The sequence below is a fragment of the Elephas maximus genome, chromosome 2 (assembly GCF_024166365.1).
Source record: "Elephas maximus indicus isolate mEleMax1 chromosome 2, mEleMax1 primary haplotype, whole genome shotgun sequence".
In the NCBI taxonomy this organism is placed as follows: Eukaryota; Metazoa; Chordata; class Mammalia; order Proboscidea; family Elephantidae; genus Elephas; species Elephas maximus.
The window spans coordinates 184,293,897-184,317,307 of record NC_064820.1 but is presented as its reverse complement, the minus strand read 5'-3'; positions in this window follow the sequence as shown (position 1 = coordinate 184,317,307).

The following is a 23,411-nucleotide window of genomic DNA, read 5'->3' as shown; positions in this document are numbered from 1 at the left end:
TCCATTTATTTCTGATGTCTGTCTGGTATATGCATCTATCCACATATTTTGTGTATCTGTCTATCTATATAACTTTGGCAATGAAGGACAGAAATATCTGCCTGATTTTAAGTGTTCATGTACGAAAGCCCTAAGCCACTTCCATCCAAAGCCTTTTTTTTGGACAGTGGGGAAAGCTGCTTTTGAAATATAAGTTTTGATCAATTTTATATTATCCTTTTTTTCAGGTCTCTAATGTCTATTTCAAGGGATGTTTTAACACTAAGTTTTACAGCAGCTCATAACTGATAATGGAGCCTTTCCCAGTACTACTTCTCCTTTGACACCTGCATTCCAAACTGAGATTTAAATATATAGTAATTATGGATGAAATCATAGAAGAATATTAGATTAGAGCACAGAGCATATAAGACAACACAAATTCCTTTGTTAATGCTAAATTCCCAACCAAAGGAAGCTCAAAAAGGCACAAGAGGATACTAGAAATAGACATTCTTTTTTTTTTTTTTTTTTATGCTTAGTGGATTTCACATAGACTTTCTGTAGAGAAGAACCTAAAGAGAGTATGTCAGCATCAAATAAAATTGCTACTTTGTACCCTATGGATTTAGATTATCTGGCACAGTGGCTTTAGAAAATTTGAATATTTCTCAGGAAGAATATTCCATAGAAAATAACTTTTGATAGGTAAATAATACCAAACTTTAATCACTCTAGTATTTCAATTAAAAAACAAGTTCAGGGATAGCTCTATTTTGTTCACCAAGGAAAAACAGTAATTTTAAATACAAAGTATGTAGGAAACCTTTCATCTACAGTTTTAGATTGGATAGGCAGTGCCTGGGATACAAAGCTGACTAAGATTTCTTTAAAGTGTTCCAGGAGATTTTGAACTGCGGCACTTAATATGCATCTCCTCTGTCCAAACCACTGATCTAGGTATTGCGAGGTCTCAGAGATGAATATGACAGAGTCCCTGCCCTTAGGAACCAGAATATTTTGATGAAAGAACAGCTAATTTGGAAGCCAACTGCAGATGCACGGCAATTGTACTTGAAGAGAGGGATAGCTTCTCAATTTCACAAAGCAAATGAAGGCAAACATCACGGATGGTCAAAATTATCCTGGAAACTCTTTAAAGCTGAAGTCCTGGGTTCTGGAAAGCTCAAAAAGCTAAGAATTAACTACAGTACTTTGATTTGCCCTGAGGCTTTCCTATTCTTGGAAGGGGCGGAGGTCTGGGTCTACTCTGAAATGGGGAGGAGAAGAGGGGAGTGAGGAGAGATGAGGAGGAGGGGGGAAATATGAGATGGGGAAGGGAGAGGTGAAAAGGTTTATCAGTCTTTCTTTTATTTTCTAAGAATGTGAAGTTTGACTTCTCGGAAGTGAGTGCATGGCCTATCTATGCTCGCTCTCTGTGATGGCTTTAATGCTCACAGAGGATGGGACTAAGTTACAGCTGCAGATGTTACCTTGGGTAATATGAACTGAGGTGCCTGTACCTTTGCATTCATGATGCCAAACCCCTTGAGAATCTAGTCACTGCTGGCAGTTCCTGGTTCTCAGTCTGAGATGGAAAACTCCAGGGCTAAAGCATTGGCTTCATAGATTAAGGTATTAATTAGTTCTTCCTTTTGGGTCTTTGCCTCGTTCCAACCCCTTAACCCCAATTCTCACCTTTCCAACCAATTTCATCATTTTAATACCAAGTAAAGCTACTCTGTGGAAGCTATAGCCCACCATATTTCATCACCGCTACCACTTAACAGACCATACAATTTCTGAGCATATCGTTAACCCAGGCTTCTATGCCCAGAACACACAGAGAAAGTGGAATAGCAAATGTATTTGTAAGACCTCTATTCCCCTACACAGTAATGGCTTAACACTTTGGCAGTAATTCCATTTGTCAAGCTGTAAGATAAATACATGCACATCAGACACTTTCCCAGCACTTATTCAAAGGGCAGACCGTGAAAACCAGTATTTAAATGGGAAGTGTGTGCATTTGTTTTTGAAAACAAAGCAGAGCTTCACAATTTACAAAGTTATGTCAATCTTTTTAAAGAGACAGTACAATTCTCAGAACAAGATAACTGCTGACTAGGCTTTATCTCCCTATAATGATTGAGGATGATAACCAAAAATCCTGAAACCCTAAAGCAAGACAAATATCGTGTATTACTCTGACATTATGTTGCCTGATAATCAAAATTAAGTCAAAATACCTAAGATCCTTACCGATGACCTTTTTTTCATTTAGGATTTCTGAATATCTCTAGCAGAACCTTTCTCTAATATGATTGCATAGTTTCCAGCCTTGGGCGAACTACATTAAGTCTTCAAACTAATGAAGCTTTGGACATGTTATGATATTCATGCCTGGATAAATTATCACATCTTGAAAGAGATTTCTCGATTCTTCCTTATGTCTCCTGTCTAAATTTGTCCCTATTTATATTGTAATGCTGTGTGGACTCTCTTCTTTAAAATGATTATGAGTATTTTTTGCCTTTCCATAAGCCTAAAGCATTAAGTTCTGATATAGCCTCAATTAAGTATTTGCCTTCAAGACATCTACTATACTTTAAAGTCATCAAGAATGAGTCAAAAACTGTAGAAATTTTGAACCACTATGCCTTTTTTTTTTTATGCCTAGACATAACTTTTTTCTATATAGAAATATGTATTTTTTTTCCAGGAAAGAAGAAATACGTGTATTTTTTTCCTTCCTTCCACTACTTTCACCTTCTATTTATCGAACCTTCCGATGTCCCAATTTGTTATATACAGTTTTGAAAGGACCATTATTTTACTCATATTATCTCATGTGACATGTACAAGCAGTTGGGCAGGTAAGAGATATAAGCATCCTCTTACGTGGTTAGAAACTAGAAAATAGTCTATTCCCTGATGAAGAGATTTTCTAATTTGGTGCCTATGGGTCAACAGTCAGCCTGCTTTTCATTCCCCATTAAAATACTGGTCATATAATGAAATTGCACCTTGAGAAATATTGTTACATATCAAAACAGCTAAAAAGAAACAAAAAAACTCAAAAAAACCAAACCACCAGGGCTAAAATAATCTAACATTTAAAACATTATGCTGTCAGTTATAAATCAGAATTTATTTCTAGAGTTATAATACAAAAATCAATATTAAAACAATGGAAAGTTAAAGGCTCCTGAGTGTACATCCTCTGTTAGGAATTATCATTTTTATCTATGCACATATTTTTACCTGACAAAAATCTCAACTGAAAACTCCTGAATTCAAAATTATATATAGCACATTCATAAAATGCAATGGTCAATAGACTAGACTTATAGTGCTATTATATTAACCCAAAAGAAAAGTATAATGAAATATGTGAACCAACAAATACAGTTTTTTTTTTAATCCAATTATTAATGCCTCAGGACCCTGACTTTGCTTCCATAGGTGATATAAAATCACATCTGTCACAATAGTATTAATGGTATTATTTTTCTCTTCTAGCCTCTAAAGGGCATTGCGAGTTTTATAGAATTTATTATTTTACATCTTAATCTGAAGTTATCTGTGTGCGTATCTTAAGCCCATTACTAAATTGTGACTGAATTATCAAAGTGTCTCTCCGAGCATCTAAAAACACACATTGCACATAACCAAAACCCCATTGCTGTGGAGTTGATTCCAACTCATAGCGACCCTATAGAACAGAGTAGAACTGTTCCATAGGGTTTCCAAGGAGCGGCTGGCAGATTTGAACTATCGACTTTTTGGTTGGCAGCCAAGCTCTTTACCACTGTGCCACTAGGGCTCCAGCATTGCACAAACAGTTGCTCAACAAATAAACCCCAAACCAAACCCACTGCCATCCAGTTGATTCTGACTCATTGTGACCCCTCTAGGACATACGGTTTCCAAGGCTAGAAATCTTTACAGAAGTAGGCTTCCATGGACCAGCTGGTGCGATTGAACTGCCAACATTTTGGTTAGCAGCTGAGTGCTTTAACCACTGTACCATCAGGGCTCCAATAAGTAATTGTTGAAAAAAGGAAAGAAAGCACACAAGAATACCTAATGTAAGAATTCAAAATATTCAAAGTGAAATATGTTGTGATAAGAATTCTGTGAATGTTGCTTGTGCTGACAACCTACATTGATGACTTTATGGCTCCTAGTGGTTTCTGACTTCAAACCGAACGAGGTCCCACCAGACAGTCACAGGCTCCTTGTTCTCCCGGGAAGTAGCTGCTTGAAGCACCAGGCAATACTGTAATTTAGCTGATCCTCCCTCACACAATGTTTCTGAAAACAGGGTCTTGGCACCACCTGTATCTGAGTAATCTGAGGTATTTGTTAAGCAACAGATCCCTTGGCCCTACTCCAGACCTGCTGCTGAATCTTTCTTATGGGAGAAACAAAAGTATGTAAGTCTACGCCTTCTGAGGACTAAAATACACTATTCTAGCCACTCTCTTCAAGGCTGCTCTTAGGGCACTGTCTTCATTTCCTAGGGCTGCCCTAAAAAAAAATACCACAAAGTGGGTGGCTTTAAAGAACAGAAATTTATTTTCTCATCGTTCAGGAGGCTAGACGTCCAAATTCAGGGAGTTTCCTCTAGGAAAAGGTCTCTTTGTCTCTTTTAGCTTCTAGTAGCTTCTGGCAATCCTTGCAGTTCCTGAGTTTGTACATGCATCTGTCTCCATTGTATCATGGTGTCTGTCTTCCAATTGTGTGTGTGTGTCTGTGTCTATTCTGGTCTTTTTTTTTTTTTTTGAGATACCAGTCAGAAGGGATTAGGTTTAGAACCCACCCTACTCCCGTACAAACTGATTAGCATAACAAAATAAAATCCCTATTTTCAAACCCATCATATTTACAGGTACAGGAGTTAGGACTTCAACATTTATTTTTAGGGGACACAGTTCAATCCGTAACAGGCACCTTTGAACAAGTTGGGGTTGGGAGAGTCCCCTTTGGGTTTCCTCCTTGGTATAGAGGATTAGAAAAGGTGCCTGTCAAGGGCAGATACAAGCATGCAGGTAGGTGTTGAGCTTGGAAACAGGAGTGCGTATGAATTCAACGCCCACTGCCACCATCTTGCTTGGTGCTTTTGTGCAGGGCATAACCTATATAACTGTGATGGCGCTGAGGATCCCGCATAGGACCAAAATATATAGCTGCTTCATCTTCACACAGGAAAACAAATCTGAAGACTTTTTATGCAGCTTGAGCCCTCAACCTTAAAGTGTTCTTTTTTTCCACCTGAATTCAGGAAAAGAACAGTAAATTTCAGATATATAAAAGCATTTCCTGATGGAGAGGCTATTAAACACCACAGTAGGCAGGTAATAATGTCTAAATGTCTAAGATGGGGTAAATGACCTCCTCACCAAAAGCCGGGCTCAGGCATTTGGGAAGGGATAATGTCTCAAATTTCCTTATAGCCACAGCAGTTCACAATTTTATTACCGAAGGATGCAAAAAACATTTTGGCACATGCTGGGTTTAGGCAATTCCACTATAGCCTTAGTGGCCTTTCAGAGGCAGAGACCTTTTTAAAATCCTACTCTATAAACACTGAATATTTGAAATTATTTGAGATGAAAGGATAACACCCAATTGTTACAGCTTCATGAGTGACTCTTACTTGCCTCATTACGGCAAGCAATGTTATCAATAGTAAAACATTTTCAAGAGATTAACTGCACAATAAGAGCTTCTGTGCCAGCCAGAAAACCCTTTAAAGTGTTTCACGTATTTTGCAAAACTGAGAGGCCAGTAACTCATTTTAATATTTACAGACAAAATGATATTTGGATAAAGGAAAGGTCAGATCCAAAAAGAACAAAACAAGGCCGAATGACAATCTAAATGAAGTTCCAGGCTGTGGGTTTTAACTTAGCAGCCAATATGTGATGAGACAAAAATAGAGAGGAATAAATCTTACTGAGCTTTCTCATTGTTAAGTACCACCAAAGCTTATGAAATTTCTAAGACAGCTTTACAAGTGTTTAGATTCTTCTACAAAAGCCACATGCCTCTTCATTTTTTAAAAATCTAATAATGTTTCTTTCAAAATAAGAATATAGCCTTCTGCTTTAGAAATAAAAAGTATAATTCCATATCAAATTCCATACTACTGGGACCATTTTATAGTGTATATTGATGATTTGAAATTATAATTGCTTGGTCTAATCATATGAATGCTATGTCAGCTACAGATGAGAAACATGACAAAGGAACATGACTGATGGTTCTGACTCTCAACACAAGCCTGTTGCTATTGAGTTGATTCTGACTCATAGTGACCCTATAGGACAGAATCGAACTGCCTCTTAGGGTTTCCAAGGAGTGGCTGGTGGATTTGAACCCCTGACCTTTTGGCTAGTAGACAAGCTTTTAACCACTGGGCTCCAACTCTCCACATATGTGATGTGATTCCTAATCTGGCCGACCATCAGAATAGCGAGGGATGCATTTTGAAACTTTGGTTGCCAAGTTCCCACTCTCACTTGCAGTGAATTGGATTTAGCAGGTGTCTTAGGCTGGGTTCTCTAGAGAAGAAAAACTAGTGACACTGGTGGCATAGTGGTTAACTGCTACAGCTGCTAACCGAAAAATCGGCAGTTCAAATCCACCAGGGTCGCTATGAGTCAGAGTCGACTCAGTGGCAATGGGTTTTATATGTGTATGTATGTAGAGAGAGGGAGAGAGAAAGAGATTAACCTCAAGGAAATGGCTCACATGGTTGTAGAGCCTGACAAGTCCCAAGTCCATGGGTCAGGCATCAGGCTGCAGGCTTCCCTTGACTCATTAGCTGTGTGGGCTGACAAGCCTAAGATCGGCAGGTCAGACAGCAGTCTGCTGGCTCATGGGCTGTGGAGGCTGATGAATCCCTAGATCAGCAGTACATATGGCATGTCACTGTCTCAAGTTCCAAAAACCCAAGGTCAGATGGTGACAATCTAGAAGCAGGATCCACAGCGAGCAAAAGTCAGTGAGCTTTGCCAAAACATTCATATATATTGAGTGCAGGCCACACTCCTGAGGAAACTACCCTTACAACTAATTGGCTAATCACATCATGGAGGTGATTCCATTATATCACAAAATGGAGGATAACTACATCATTGCATAATTGCCAAATTACATCATTACATAACTACCAAACTATATCATTACGTATCTGCCAAGCCACTGAGAATCATGGCCCAGCCACATTGACTCACAACCTCAACCATCACAGTAGGTTTTCTTTGTTTTTTTATAACATCCAAGGGAAGTCCAATGATCAGCCAGGTTTAGGAACCCCTGGTAAAGGTGATGACTTATACATTATAAATGCAGGATTCCTGAAGGTCTTCTTTATGTCTGGCATAGCTTTATCTACCTACTCACTAAAAATGGAATTCCATTGACAGGAAATTATAACATTTCATTCTAGAGTTAGAAATGCAAATGCTATTAGAACAAAAGACATTAATATAATTCCTGGTGATCACTGATGACATTTATCAAGGTTGACTTGAACCAGGCCCTGGCTAAACCATGAAGAAAAAACAGGTATAAGAAGAGCTTGGTAAGTCGACCACAGTAGAACAGCACAGAGTGGGAATTAAGCATTGTTGAGCTCCATCATCAGACAATTGGATTTGCATCTTGCTTTCACCACTGAAGAGCTGTGTGACTTTTTACTTAACCCCCCTGTGTCTTATCCATAAATGAGAATGGTAATATACCTCATAATATTTTAATGAGAAATAAGTACATCTAAAGTACTGGAAACAGTTGCTGATTCATGGTAAATGCTCAATGAATGTTCTCTGTTATCAGTTATCCACCACCCCTCTGTCAGTTTCTTGTACTGTAGTGGCTTGTATGCTGTTGTGATGATAGAAGCTATGTATTCACAGTGACAGATTATCCAATAATCAAGGTAAACATGTGCTGTTTGAGAGCAATGTTATAGGCAGAAGTTTACATTATACATTTCAGAAAAATTCTGGCAAAATGAGGAAGCTCTCCTATGACTGTCCTGCTCATCTCCCCATACCCAGTGGGCTCTGCACATTTCTACTGTGTCACTGTCCCCATCAGAGTTTCAAATACCAGCAGGGTCACCCATAGTGGATAGGTTTTAGTTAAGCTTCCAGTCAAAGACAGACTAGGAAGAAAGGCCTGGTGATCTACTTCCAAAAATTAGCCAGTGAAATCCTATGGATCACAACATAGCATGATATGACTTGGTTCAAGAGCAGGGGTGGATTATCCAGTAGGCAAGGTAAGTGTAACACTTACCTTGCTTACCAGGTCATCTGTAATGATCAATTTCACGAGGGTTTCACTACATCTTTGATTTGAAATTGGTCACTACAGATTAAGAAACACAAATAAGCCCTACTTACCTTGCTGACTGGGTAATCTACATCTGTCAGGGACTGTAAATTTGAAAGGAGGCTCTGATTCTGTAGGAAGGGGCTGTGGGTTTGGGAGAGGTTGCCAGCCATACCTAGGAGCAGAATCTTTGATGTGGTGAAAAAAAATGTGAAATTGGTCACTACAGATGATCTGGTAAGCAAGGTAAGCATCATGCTTACCTTGTCTATTGGATAATCCATCCTGATCAGTCGCTGGAGGAGTGTATCATATTCGGTGAAGCAGAGGGCCAGCAGAGGTGAGGGAGACCACCGGGGAGATGTATTGGCACAATAGCTGCAATGATAGACTAAAATATTCCAGGGGTTGTGAAGGTGATGCAAGAGTGAGCAGCATTTCATTCTATTGTACATAAGGTCTGCATGAATCAGAGTGGACTTGATGGCAGCTATCCACCTATATCTATAACCAATTGTATTAATATTCCTCCTAACAATTAAATCTGAACATTTCCTAATCTAGTCATGTGTTGGAATGGCCAATGAAGGTGTACATGGGGTCACCACAAGTTGGGGGCTGATGTGATGGCAACTAACAATGGCTGTGGAAACTCTGGTGACATAGTGGTTAAGAGCTATGGCTGCTAATCAAAAGGTTGGCAGTTTGAATCCACCAGGTGCTTCTTGGAAACTCTATGGAGCAGTTCTACTCCGTCCTATAGGGTCACTATTAATCGGAATCCATCTGACAGCAATGGGTTTTTTGTTTGTTTTGTAACGACTGCAACAACTGGTGTGCCATCAAGAAATTTAGGAAGTCTGTGTTGGCCTGAGAATCTGCATTGTTTAAGGCCTGCAGTGATTCCTAGATAGAGTCAGATGAGTGAAGAGAGATCTAGAGTGCATGGGCTGACCAAGATGAAGGGAAAGGGGACATGAAATGGGAAAAGGACACCAAGAAGAGGTTGGGATGTTTAGGATGATTGGATCCAAGGGATATAACCCTTGTCTTATAAATAACAAGCCTTAACGGGGGTACAAAGATCAAGACTGATTATGGAATATAAGTAGATACCTTTGGGTCAATGTTTGGCTAAAGGAAACAAACAGATATAATATTATAAAATATTACAATATTTTAAATTCAAAGGTTGTGAAATATTTTCCTTAGTTTTAATTATTGTCATGAGTCGAATTAATTTACATGGAAAATATTTTATTATTTAATTATTCTCCTTCTCATTTTATTCCCCGTAAATTTATTACTCGCAGATTTCCTCTCCACGTAGTAATGCCTGTTCACTCTTTCATACAAGTATTGACTGACTACCTACGTACTAAGTGTCAGCTAAGTGGCAGGCACTTCCAGTACTCAGGTGAACAAGACAGATATTGGACTTATAGTCTAATGATGAAGAGGATGATACACAAATGGAAAACTTGTAAGTTGGGACTGGAGCTTAAGGGCAGTAGGCTTGTTGCTTTTGAGGTGATACAGACAGCTGATGTCCGGAGGAGGGGCTCACCTAAGAAAGAAGGAAGGTATAGGAAACTGAGGCTCAAATGAAGCAGATGAGGATGGAGAAGTAGTTTTGAATAATCCATTAGCGTGGACTTTTTCTAAATTCTGTGGTAAACAAATGAAGTATTTTAAATTATGAGATGGATCTGAACTATGATTTCACTTTAAGAAGACCATTCTAGGTGTTTCAGAGAATAAAGCAAAATAGGAGAGACAAGGAGACAAGTGAGTGGGCTGTGATTGTGGCTCAGGTTGGAGATGATGTTCGCATGGATAAATCTGGTAACCAAAGAGGTACAAAATAGTGAATGGTGTTCCAGATGTGTTGTAGATGTAGAAACTATGGATATTGCTAATGGGTTGTACACTGATAATACATGGTCTGAGTGTTGAATAGTCTAATGGATTAAAAACAAAACAAAGCAAAAAAACATTGCTATTGAGTCGATTCCAACTCATAGCAACCCTGTAAGACAGAGTAGAACTGCCGAATAGAGTTTTCAAGGAGCGGTTGGTGGATTCGAACTGCCGACCTTGTGGTTAGCAGCCATAGCTCTTAACCACTACACTGCCAGTCTAATGGATAGTCTGGCACAAATATTATAAATTTCAATTAATCTTTACTGGGTATGGGCGACAAGGTGGAGAGTAAGGATTATATATGACAGCATTTTTCTACACGTTACTTATATAACATATTTCTTAAGTCAAATTTATATACACATAATTTTAAAAGTTCACTATTTCTATAAACCTTCTTCCTTCCATCCCATCCCATTCCTAAGTCCTGCTTCCACCTTCGAAAAAAAACATAAATTTCTATGCTTTTAATTTTTTTTTCAGGGAGTGGTGGTAGTGATATGTATCTTCTCATTTCTAAATAACATTCTCATACTGTGTTTTTACCCATGATTTTTCAGTTTTAGGTACTTTCTAATCACTCCCTACTTCGAAAAATGAGGATATGACACTTACCCCCTTCTATCCCCATTAATGCATACGCTCTTTCCCATCTTTTCAACATACTGGGGTCACGCTTTTTCATTAGATTAATTTGAAAATCTTTATATTACAACATTAATGTAAATATTAACCACAGTAGAGCCATGTTGCATAATATAAATGCACCTCTTTTCTTAAACAGTATTGTGCTTTCACTGGAATTAATAAATGTCTTCCTTTTCATTTCCCAATATCCTATGTGCCCATAACTATTAAATACCCAAACACTAGGATAACCTTTAATTTCATTACCTGGATGATTCCTAGCATGGCTGGGTAGTTATCTTTGTGGTACCTCCCATCAGTACCATCCTCCGTAATCCCAGTACTGCTCCTATATTGGACCTTTTATTGCCCGGATCTCTTTCTTGATTCATTTCCCTGTTTTCGTACAGCATATCCTTCAACAGTTTTTTTTTTGGGGGGTGGGGAGCATTGCATTTTAATCTTGCATGTCCGAAAATGTGCATATTTTACTTTTTGCTCTTGTTTGACACTTTGGATGGCTGAGAAAGCCTGAGTTGAAAATAATTTTCCCTTGGTTTTGTAGTTTTTCCAATCTATTAAATCAGTCACCATCACATCAGTCACTCACTACTAAATCCATCACTGTTTTCAACAGTACAATTTTTTAAAGTATATGATTTTTAGTATGGTTTTCAGAATGCAGAAAAGGTAACCAAATGTTTATATCACTTATGCTAATACTAACTATTCTAATACATAAATCCCCACAACTTGGTGGTATACAATAGAAATTTGTTTCTCTCTGACATGAATTCCAACTGGTGGTGTCTGTGTGTTTGCTAATGTAGGGAAAGTCTGTCCCATGTAGCATCTAGGGACCTAGGATGTGTTCAGTACCGATATGGTTAAGTATTAATTTCCAGCTTGTTGGTGATATAGTAGTTAAGTGTTTCAGCTGCTAACCAAAGGGTTGGCAGTTCGAATCTGCCAGGCACTCCTTGGAAACTCTATGGGGCAGTTCTACTCTGTCCTACAGTGTCACTATGAGTCGGAATCGACTCGACGGCACTGGGTTAGGTTCTGGTTTTTGAGCAGATGGGGAAAAAGTCACAGTGTGATATGGTAAAGAGGTTTTTGTGTGTCAAGCCTAAATGGCATATGTCACTTCCAACAGCATCTCATTTGCCAGAACTCAGTCAAGTGGCTACAGTTAATTTCAAGAGAGGCTTACTATTGTTGTCTAGTTGTGTGCCCAGGCATAAACAGAAAACTTCATAGGTGGTACACTGCTATTGAAGAAAAGTCTAATTGTTCTGGTCACTATAGTTTGACATGATTAGGTATGGGATTACATATAGCAACATTTCAGTAAATTCGGTAATACACTATCAAACTGAAAACATACCCAAAGGAGTACTAATTCCTGGCTATTACTTTGGAAGAGAAATGTCACCTCAATTCTATTCTGTCACAGTGTTCAACTTACTAGATTTAACAGAAAAAAAACAAAACTGAATTCCTTGTTGTTGTAAGGTGCCATTGAGTCAGTTCCGACTCATAGCGACCCTATGCACAACAGAACGAAACACTGCCCGGTCCTGTGCCATCCTTATAATTGTTGTTATGCTTGAGCTCATTGTTGCAGCCACTGTGTCAATCCACCTCATTGAGGGTCTTCCTCTTTTCCACTGATCCTGTACTCTGCCAAGCATGATGTCCTTCTTCAGGGACTGATCCCTCCTGACAACACGTCCGAAGTATGTAAGACGCAGTCTCACCATCCTTGCTTCTAAGGAGCATTCCGGCTGCACTTCTTCCAAGACAGATTTGTTCTTTTGATTTCTTGACTGCTGCTTCCATGGCTGTTGATTGTGGATCCAAGTAAAATGAAATCCTTGACAACTTCAATCTTTTCTCTGTTTGTCATGATGTTTTTCATTGGCCCAGTTGTGAGGATTTCTGTTTTCTTTATGTTGAGGCGCAATCCATACTGAAGGCTGCGGTCTTTGATCTTCATTAGTAAGTGCTTCAGGTCCTCTTCACTTTCAGCAAGCAAGGTTGTTTCACCTGCATAACGCAGGTTGTTAATGAGTATTCCTCCAATCCTGCTGCCCCATTCTTCTTCATATAGTCCAGCTTCTCAGACTATATGATTTATACAATAAAAACAAAACTAAAATTTTGTCCCCATTTCATGGATGAATCATAGAGAGACTAAGAATTTGATTTTAGTTCTGCAGTTAGGATGCTTTGGTTTCAAGCCTAGGTATGAGTCATTTGAAAAGATAATGGCCCTCCCACTGTGCAATGCTATTCATTATACAATTGTGCCGCAGAAATTTGGACAGAGCTTTGTAAAATTGCCCAAGATGTGATGTGTCCTGATTCTTCATCATTAATCTATCTTTTCTGACTCAATCAAAATTTTGGGCTTGAGTTAAAAGACGCCAATGAATAGTTGTGGTATTTCTGAGACTTTCTTTTCAGAAAAGTCTTGACTATTTTCTCTTTATGGCCAAATGGCTAAAATTCATAAGTGGAATAAATAATTTGACAATAGCAAGCCCGTTGTGTTTAATGCATGTTCAGTGCTGTAATTCAGTCTCAAAAATTGTACTCCCCGGTAAAGCTGCCAAGCCAAAACAATAAAGGGTTTTAGCAGCAAAGTGAAGTTTTCTGGAATTATAATATTCCTTTTGACCTCCAGGATGACTAAATGCTATTTAGTTCTTTCCCTTTATTCACTACAGTGAAAAAGACCTGGAAACATGCTGGAGCAGAGGTACCATTTCTCTTCAAAGCCATAGCCAGACATTAATATCCCTTGCAGGGAAGGGCACTTTCAATTGGGAGGTGGAGTACCTTATTTACTGTAATGCTACAAATGCCTGTCTTACACCTTGGTTTTGCAAGAACTATGGTGCAACACGAGCCGATTATTTCAAATTATAGTGACTGCAACAATTAGACCTTTCTTCTGTCGCAGTGTACTAAAAATTGAACCAAGGCTGAAATGGAACTAGTTTCTAACTGGCTGAAGGTAGCTATACAAGAACAGCATGGTGGCCCCTTTTTCAAGAGGTTTAGCTTTCAGGTACTGTTACTGCTAATTACTTTCGGTGAGAAACACTATAGCTGTCAAGCTTCGCAATCAACTCTGGCTTTGAACCAGCTTAAATAGAAATGCCTGGGTAGTTAGATTCCACTCCTTTCACTTGCCATTTCATAAAGGTGCTAAATGCAAAGAAACTATAGTTAGGATCTTTGTGGCCAACCCCGTCTCCTGACTGATTCAATAGCATTTGATCTGATGTAAGGGTTTTTAACTTCTCTACTATACCCAGCGTGATCCATACCAAGATGCTTCTCCAATCTGGGCTACTTTACATCCCATTTGCCTAAAGAGTTCCTATAATGAAATTCACAAGAAGCAAAATATATAAATGAGTTACTGACAAAGAGAGAACGTCACCCAGAGATGCTGGTTCTAAGGAGGACTGGTACCTGAAGCTAACTGATAAGGTTTAAAACCACATGACAATATCATCAGCAATACAACCAGCCCTAGGCAAAACCAAGAAGCCAGTGCAGTCCTCAGCACCCTCCTGGGCTGGTTGCTCTATACTTTCTGGCAGCATCTGCCAGCCCCTTCTCTCCTGCTCCCTTCTCAGACACTTCCTGCACTCACTCACACTCCCTATTCCTAAGCTTGTTCTCAAACAAAGTCTGTTTTTCAACTCTTCGTTTACATTAAATGCACAGATGATAGATTCACAATGTAAGTGTTATTGCATTCCTAAGAGAAATGGTTGCATTTTCATACAGATTCAGCCTGGGTGAAAAATATTGGAAATTCATGTTGAATCAGGGGGCTTTGGGAGCAAATGAGATCCTCTTGGCACCTATAAAGCTCATACAATGTAATATGTCCTTTGCTTTTCCTGTGCGTAAAATATATGCAGGTGTACAAGGAAATTTAAAGCCCAGGACAGGAGGATCTATCTAAGCTAGTATTTTTCTTTTAAAATGCAATATATGAAATAGCTGTATTAGGTTAATAACCTTGAAGATACTTGTTAAGCAAGCTAAGAAATACAGAAAGTCATACAAATCCTTGGACCTTAGCCAAATACAATAGCATCCTTGTTGGTGAGGCCCTGAAATCTGCAATTAAACAAGTACCTCCAGGTATTCTTATGACTTGCATAGTGGTTATAGCTTCTAGAGTTAATCTGCCTGGGTCCCTGTACTCAGCTTTTGGGGAAATTATTAAAGGGCTCTGTGCCTCAGTTGGAGGCCTGGTGGTGCAGTGGTGAATGGTTTGGCTGCTAATCAAAAGGTCAGCACTTTGAATCCACCAGACTGTCCTTGGAAACCTTATGGGAAAGTTTTACTCTGTCCTACAGGGTCACTATGAGTCGGAAATTGACTCAACAGCGATGGGTTTTTTTTGTTTTGGTATAATGGAGATAACAGAACTTATGCCATAGGATTGTTATGAAGATTAAATAAGTTAATTTTTGTAAAGCACTTAATATAGTACATGGGACGATACAGGTGTTTGCTAATAATAACTAAATATACTCAACTTAGAGAAATACAGATCTAAATGGTAATGTCTTTAAAATCATTGCCACAATTTCAGGTAATCAGTCTAAAAGATAAACACTTCCAAACTGTTGTTAGTAAGCACGGCATATTAATTGAATCAACACCTTATTTATAATAAATATTGCATTATACATGACTAAGTGGAAGGTACTGCATTTGTGCAGAGATGCATTAAAAAGGGCGGAGGAAAAACACAAAACATGAGATAGGCTAGGATCCCGGTTTTCTTGCAACCTCTTTGTCTAGGAATCAATTTGTCCAGGAATATATTGACTGAGGGGAAATATCTGCAGAAATTTTATGTAGCATAGATAATATGTGAAAACATGGAGAAGTCAGTAGGAGCTAGCTTTATAGAGTGTATTAAGAGAGCCAGCTGTATGAATGAAATGCCCATCAGATGTGTTGTATAGTGTCCAAACATGGCTGGAAGTATCAGTGTTAAGAGTCATCCACGAAAACCTCATGCAATGAAGTGAAGAGAGAATAGTTCGATTTTCTTTGAAGTGTTTTCATGTAACGGGAGATAAAAGCAGACATCTATTTTCTTTGATGTTTTTAGCCTAAATTTCATGTTTGATTTTCCTATAGGCTTTATAGAAACTTTTCCTTTTCAATTCACTAGACGATATTCATATTTTCTGAGGAGGGAAGAGTTGCAGAAATGGTAAGGCCCTTGGAGGTATGCACTCAACAAGGAAGAACAGAGTCCTCATGGTAGAGTTGTGAGTTTCACTTTTACTTGTCTAAGTTTTAATTAATTGTGCAAACTAACATATCCACCTTAAACCAAATATTCTGTACTTCAGTACTTTGCATGCTGTTTACTTCTCAGAAAAGAGTGTTAAACCTCAGATAAGCAAGGCATACATCTATGAACCGCATTGATATCATTCAATGCTATGTTTATACCTAGTTAGAAATAAGTGAACATCTGCTGATTAAAAAATAGAAATGTAATAGTGGCCAGCAGGGAATAGAACACTTTATTGAGCTTTGTTATGTAGATGGATATGTGCTTTGTAGAAAGTGCTTTATTTGCAAATAAAAGAACTAATTGCTGGAGTTGGAAATAAATGCTCAAAGTAGATTCTGAACTAATTTTGAGAAAGTATTAGTTTTAATGTGGGCATCAGCTGATGCTTCTGCCTTCCCCCAAATTTATATTGATCGCTTTCACCAGCTTGCTTTTGACTATTAGGAGGAAGACTTGCATGGCTCAAACAAAATTCTCCTAAAGAGGTTATTGATTCACTCTCTAGCCAGTGTTATAATTCCTGGCAACTGTTCCTCAAGTCCTTCCAAAATGTCTTTGAGCCCCTTCATTTCATTTATCCAACAGATAACTAAGATCCTAGTAGATCTAGTCCAATATCAAATACATTCTATCTTGTTTTGTTAATGGCTTATTGGAGGAAATCTTGGAACACATTCTAGACAAAATGAGATATTGTTTTATCTTCATTTTCAATTTTCCTCCCACTCCCCTGCCCTGGGAACTGCCTTTTCAAGTCATCCTGGGCTTCTCCAATTCCAAAGCCAATATTTCCTTTTAAGATTTTGTCCTAATAGAGCATGTTGCAGACTTTTACAGCTCAGCCAGCCCCCCTCTTGAAAATGTTTCCTGGCTGAACTCCTGTGTAAGTGAACATTGTGATTCTTCCTCTAGATTTCCAAACATTTCTTCTCTAGCTCCTCTCTGTTCTCCTGCCTCATAAAGAAGACTATTCCACAAGGTTCTGTTCTCAGCTCAGTTTTGTCACCCATCCCAGGTTGCCTTTCCCTCTTCCTTATTCCCCTCATTCTATTACTCTGTGTCCTGGTGTGTATTTCTACCATATGGCTTCCATCCTTCCTTCTCTTCACTTTTGTATCTTAATATGGAAACTTTGTAGATTTAGTTAGAAATAAGGAACTTAGAGTTTACAAGTAATGAAGAGGACATAGGTATGGTTTTGTAAAATTAGATACCTTCAGCAGTGTAGAGAAGGCTGCCGCAACATGTGTCTTGGCCTCAGAAAAGCACTGTTATCCTAACTGGGGTCATTGACAAGGGGCAGATAGATGGTTCAGGTAAAGCTATCTGATATTGTCAGTTTTGTTATGACCTGAGAACATCCTGGGTGGAGTTTTTCCCAGTTACTGTAGAAGTCAGTTCCAACTCATGATAACCTCAGGTGTGTCAGAGTAGAAATGTGTTCCGTAGTGTTTTTAATGGATAATTTTTCGGAAGCAAATTGCCAGGCCTTTCTTCTGAGACCCCTGTGGATGGACTCGAATTGCTGGTCTTTTGATTAGCCGCCATGCTAGTCAACTGTTTACACAAATTGGTGGAGTTAAGACTGTGTATTTTTTCATTTATTTAGTCATTCACTGAGTTGCTTGTTCATTTATGTTATTGTAAATTAAGTGCCTCCTATATGCCAGACTTTTTAAATTTTTGTTGTGATATAGCAATTAACTAAGACAGTATCTTCAGGAAGTTTACATTCTGGTAGTGAGAGAGAATTTGCACATAAAACACATTGGTCATCAATCAGACAAATAATTTCAAGTAGAATATAATAAGTATCATGAATTAAAAAAAGAAAAAAGACAGGGTTATGGAAGAAAGAGTGACAGAAGGATAAATGGATAAATGAGGGTCATTATGATTTCCACCCTGGAGATGGAAAATGATGGCGTGGAAGCTATCAGGCTACAACCTGGAAGGAGAGGAAGGACCAAACCCCGAAACGAGAGGAAACTAAGTGAAGGGGGAATGAGTGGGAGAAATGGGGCTCAGGGCACAGGCAGAGGTGAGGCTTCCAGGACCTTGTACGAGGCTTAGATTTATTTTCACTGCAATGGAAAGCCATTGGAGCACTTTAAGAAGCAGAGTAATACCATCTGATCTACATGGTAAATGATGGCTCTGATTGCAGTATGGAGGATGGAAAGAAAAAAGGGTGCAAAAACAGGAGCAGGCAGACCAATGAGGAAGTGGTGACAGATTTCTAGAAACAGATGGAGACTTAGACTTCTGTGGCATGAGTGGAGCTAGTGCGAGTTTTTGTTATTTAACTTAGATCAGAGATAAAGAAAAACATATAAAGTATAATGAGTTTCTGTAAGGCAAACACCGTTGTAACCACCCAAAACGAGAAGAAATAGAACCTGGCCAGCTACTCCAGGAATTTTCCACATGCCCTTGCTAATCAGAAGCCTTCCCCTCCTCCAGAATAAGCAATATTCTTACTTGCATCCTCATCTCTTTCTTCTACTTCTTTATAAGTTTATCACCCAGTGCTTATCTGTAGACACTACAATTGGGTCTATACCTTTTTTTTTTTTTTCTTCAAGTTACTATGTCTTTTAAGCCTCCTTTTAATCTATAGTTTTCTCTATCTCTTTAGTTTCTTTACAATTTATTTGTCGAAGAACCTGGGATGTTGACACGTAGATTTTATGAGTCTGGATTTTGTTGATTGCCTGAGCATGCTGCAGGTGAACACACATGTTTCTCTACCTTCTGCATTTCCTGAAAATCAGCAGCAGGATCCAGAGGCTTCATTGGACTCGGATTTGATTCCTTAGCAAGATTGTTGGTGGTGGGGTCTTTCATTGGGAGGCAAATAATGTCTGGTTGTGTATCTTCATGAGATACTACTAGGTATTTATGCTTAAGGCTAGATCTAGTAATTATCAGGAGTCGAAGACTGGTGATATTTTAATTTTATCATTTCATTTCATTTCTCATCTGGAACACTTTTTAGAAAGAGACACTTCCCCTCTACTACTATTTGGTTACCCAGGGGTATATTTCATACAAAGTTTTTACCATTAATATACCAGTTATGAAGATAATGAATTATTTCCCTATCATCTTCCAAGATAAACAATTTTTTTTTTTTTTTAATATTGTTATGGTGGTTCAGCTACTTTGGAAAACAGTTCGATAATTTCTTACCAAGTTACACATGTAATATGACCAAGAAATCCCACCACTGTTTGACATTTACCCAAGAGAAATAAAAACTTTTACTCACACTAAAACCTGCATGAATGTTTATAGTGGTTTTATTCACAATTAAACTGGAAACAATCCAAATATCTTATAACTGGTGAATGGATCAGTAAACTGTGGCGTAACCATACAACGTAATACTGCTCAGCAGTAACAAGGAGCAATCTACTGATAGACACAATGTGGATCAATCTCAAATGTGTTCTGCTTTGTGAAAGAAGCCAAACTCCAAAGGCTACATACTATATGATTCCATTTACACAACATTCTAGAAAAGACAAAATTATAGAAATAGAGAACAGTTCCGTGGTTGCAAGAAGGAGTATCACACGTAAATGTTTTGGAAGGAACTGTCCTTTATCTTAATTGTGCTAATGCTTATATGACTCTTAGCTTTTGTGAAAATTCAAAACTTTATAATAAAAAAATGAATTTTACTGTATATGAATTTAAAATAAATAAATTCAAAGGTTAAAAAAAAAAAAGAAGACATGGGTGGGTCAATACTTAGCTTTGCATTTTTAGTTATGCCAAGAGACTATTCTTGACTTCTGTCCTTTTGGGAGTGAAAAGACTGAGGTTAATTAATTGAAAAAATATCATTATAAATTCATGGATTTAAAGATATTTGTTGGATGTGAGCTATTACAATTATTATTCCATTGAAGCTTAAATAGAGTAATCTTTGGCCAGTGACTGTACAAATTGGCTATAGCATTCTTTTAACATGACTCTGAAGAAGTCACTGATAGCTCCCTCAGTACCTGGAATGATAAAATGTTTCAGGCTCAACTTGTGTATTTTCTATCCCAGACCTAAAACTAGCCATTTCTGTATGAATTCCTGGTTCATTTTAGTGACAAATGATATTTCAGAATTACAATGCTGGCATTATATTATGAGGATCAGAGGACACCTTCCCATCTAGTTTTATTTTAAATGTATCTCTCGAGTTTGGGTTTTGCTCTCTGGTTGCTCTGAGTATGTTCATGTGGGGATTCATGAGAGTCAAAACCTCTGCTACTCCTGTCGCACATGTGTTTCCAGAATCCTTGGAGGATAACTTTGACTCGAGATATATTTTGTAGATAGAGAATTGACAATAAATTGAATGTGAGGTGTGATGGATAAAAATGAATCCAGGTTGAATATTAGGTTCTGACTTGAGTAGCTGAGTAAATATGAAAGCACTTTCTCTGAGAGGGGAGGCTGGCAGAGATGCAGGTTGTGGGTGGAGGAGGCACATGGAAAGACATGAGAGTTCTTATTTATATATGTGGCGTTTGAAATCTTTATTTGACATGTAGGCGAAGCTCTTGACTAGTTGAGTTTAGGGCTCAGAGGAGATGTTAGGGCTAGAAATAGGGATTTGGGTTTCGTCAACATATGGATACAATTTTAAGCAATGAGACTAGATGAGTGTATAGACAAAGAACAGACAGTGACACAGTACAGAACTCTTGTTAACTCACAGGTGGAGGCCTTGCAGAAGGAAAGCCAAGGAGGCCAAGAAAGAGCTTCAGGTGAGGCAGAAGAAACTGCATGTACACAACTGTGCCAGGGAAATGGACAGGATTTGTGGCTGATGATTTCTGTGGTATTGACCCAAGTAGAACAAAAAAGGTATTATTTTTGATTTTTCAAGAATTTTTTATCCCTAGTTTCATGATTAAAATGTAGAGCTAATATATTGTATCTTAATAATGCTTTGAGGTTTGTCTTCTTGATATATAGTTTTTATCATTTTGTCACCTAACTGAAAAAGATTTGTTATTTCCTGGGGGCCTATGGTCTGAGGTCCAGATGTTTCAGTCAGGCTCTAAGGCTATCCATAATAAAGACCAAACCTTCCTTCCCATCTCATCCCACATCACACCTCTCTAAGCATGCCACAGTTTACAGCATTAACAGCCTCTCTATTTTTCAGTTCTCTGCATATGCTATCTTAACCACAGCCCTTTGTGGACATGATTCTACCCACATGGAGCCCCTCTCCTCAACCTCCTTCCTCAACTTCTACACATCTACATCCAGCTCATCGTTCAGGTTACTTAGAGGCTCCCCATGAAAGGCTCATCCACTGAGAATCTCGGTTTGATGATTACTCTGCAACCAATGTCCAGACTTAAGAGGGTTGCCTAGGCTAAAAGAGGCTGCCGATATTCCAGGAAGAAAACTCATGCAAGAATTCTATAAGAAAAAATTAGAAGTTCTTCTCATTGAGTCTGTCAGGACTTTAATAACTGATTATTAGAACATGGTCAAAGGCAAATAAAACAAACCAACTGAAGCTTCAGCTTCAGGGTCACGTACTTGCACAGGGCCCCTCCAAGACCCTGCAGCTGATCTTGTATTTGACATGTTAATTTTTTTGGTAAAATGGGCCTCTGAAATTGTATAAGCTTGAGGACACACAAAAGGAATTATTCACCATCATTTACTATAGTGCCATAAATAAATAAAAGAGACAGAAAGAAAGGAAGGGGGGAGGGAAGGAAGGAAGGAAGAAAAATTAAAAGAAATTGAAAGACAGAAAGAGCCGGAATATCATGGATTTAGTACTGATCAACTACTTTGTACCATGATCAAGTTACTTCATTTCCTCTGCTCTAGTTTGCTCACCTGTACAATGGGGATAACTTCACTTTTTCTATCTATAGGTAAAGTTTCTAGTGGGGATCAGGTGAGAGTCTTATATCATTTAAGTGCTTATCAAGAACCTACAATGTACCAGGCTCAATGTCAGTTGTTGTGGGCATAATGGTGAATAAAAGAAGGCATGGTCCATGTCCTTGTTCTGTGAACAGCTTGGTATGAGACAGATATTTAAAAAAAAAAACCAACAATCTACTGCTATCGAGTCAACTCTGACTCACAGTGACCCTATAGGATAGAGGGGAACTGCCCCATAGGGCTTCCAAGGAGCGGCTGGTGCATTCAAACTGCTGACATTTTAGTTTGCAGCTGAGCTCTTAACCACTGCACTACCAGGGCTCCATTAATAAAAGGATCACCCAAATAAATGCAATATATGTAAGAGCACTTAAAAAACTGTAAGATGATAATTACATTGTCACAAATGTGTTATTAAGAACATTTTCAAAGTCCATATTGCTTTCATAGATCTTTTTTTTTTAGATCTGTGTTTTTAATCATCAATATATCCTGAGGTGATTAAGTCTGGGGGGTGGGAAGAGACAACTGTCTCAAACTACCCAAAACCCATAATTAATTGGTACTAGAAAGTCAATTAAATAATGTATAATGGAAAATATAATGGCCATGGGGACCACTACACATACAAGCTGGTCAGCGCGTTCTTTTCCAGAGAGAAGGGCCTACTTAAATAAAGATCAGAAATTTGCTTAGTGAATATGTAAAAGAAGAAAGAGCCATGAACTGTGATGCTAGGCCTACCTAGGTTAACAATGGTGGAGTCAGCTGAACTGAATGTTCACTTTCTAAGCAATGCCGGAAGCCCTTGACATTCAAACGTGTAACACTGTGCAGACATGTTTTCCGCCATGTTCCTCTCCAGTATATCTTCTCCTCATGCAGTACTCTAAAATTTTCCATTTCAAGGATAATTGCATTACACAGTGGTTATAAACGTGAAGCCAGACTCACCTAATGATGAGAAATGATTATTCCTTAGGGTTTTCACAAAGTCCTGAACAAATTTACATGATAGCAGGTACAACAGTATGAACCAGGGGAAATAGTTTCACATTTGGAGTAAAAGAGGCTTATTTCTAAATCCCTGTGCTAATACATACTTGCTGTGTGACCTTAGGCAAATTATTCATTTCTCTGTACCTCAGTTTCATCTCTCTCTCTTGTTTTTTTTTTTTTTTTTTAATTGTACTTTAGATGAAGGTTTACTGAGCAGACTAGTTTCTCATTAAACTATTAACACACATATTATTTTGTGACA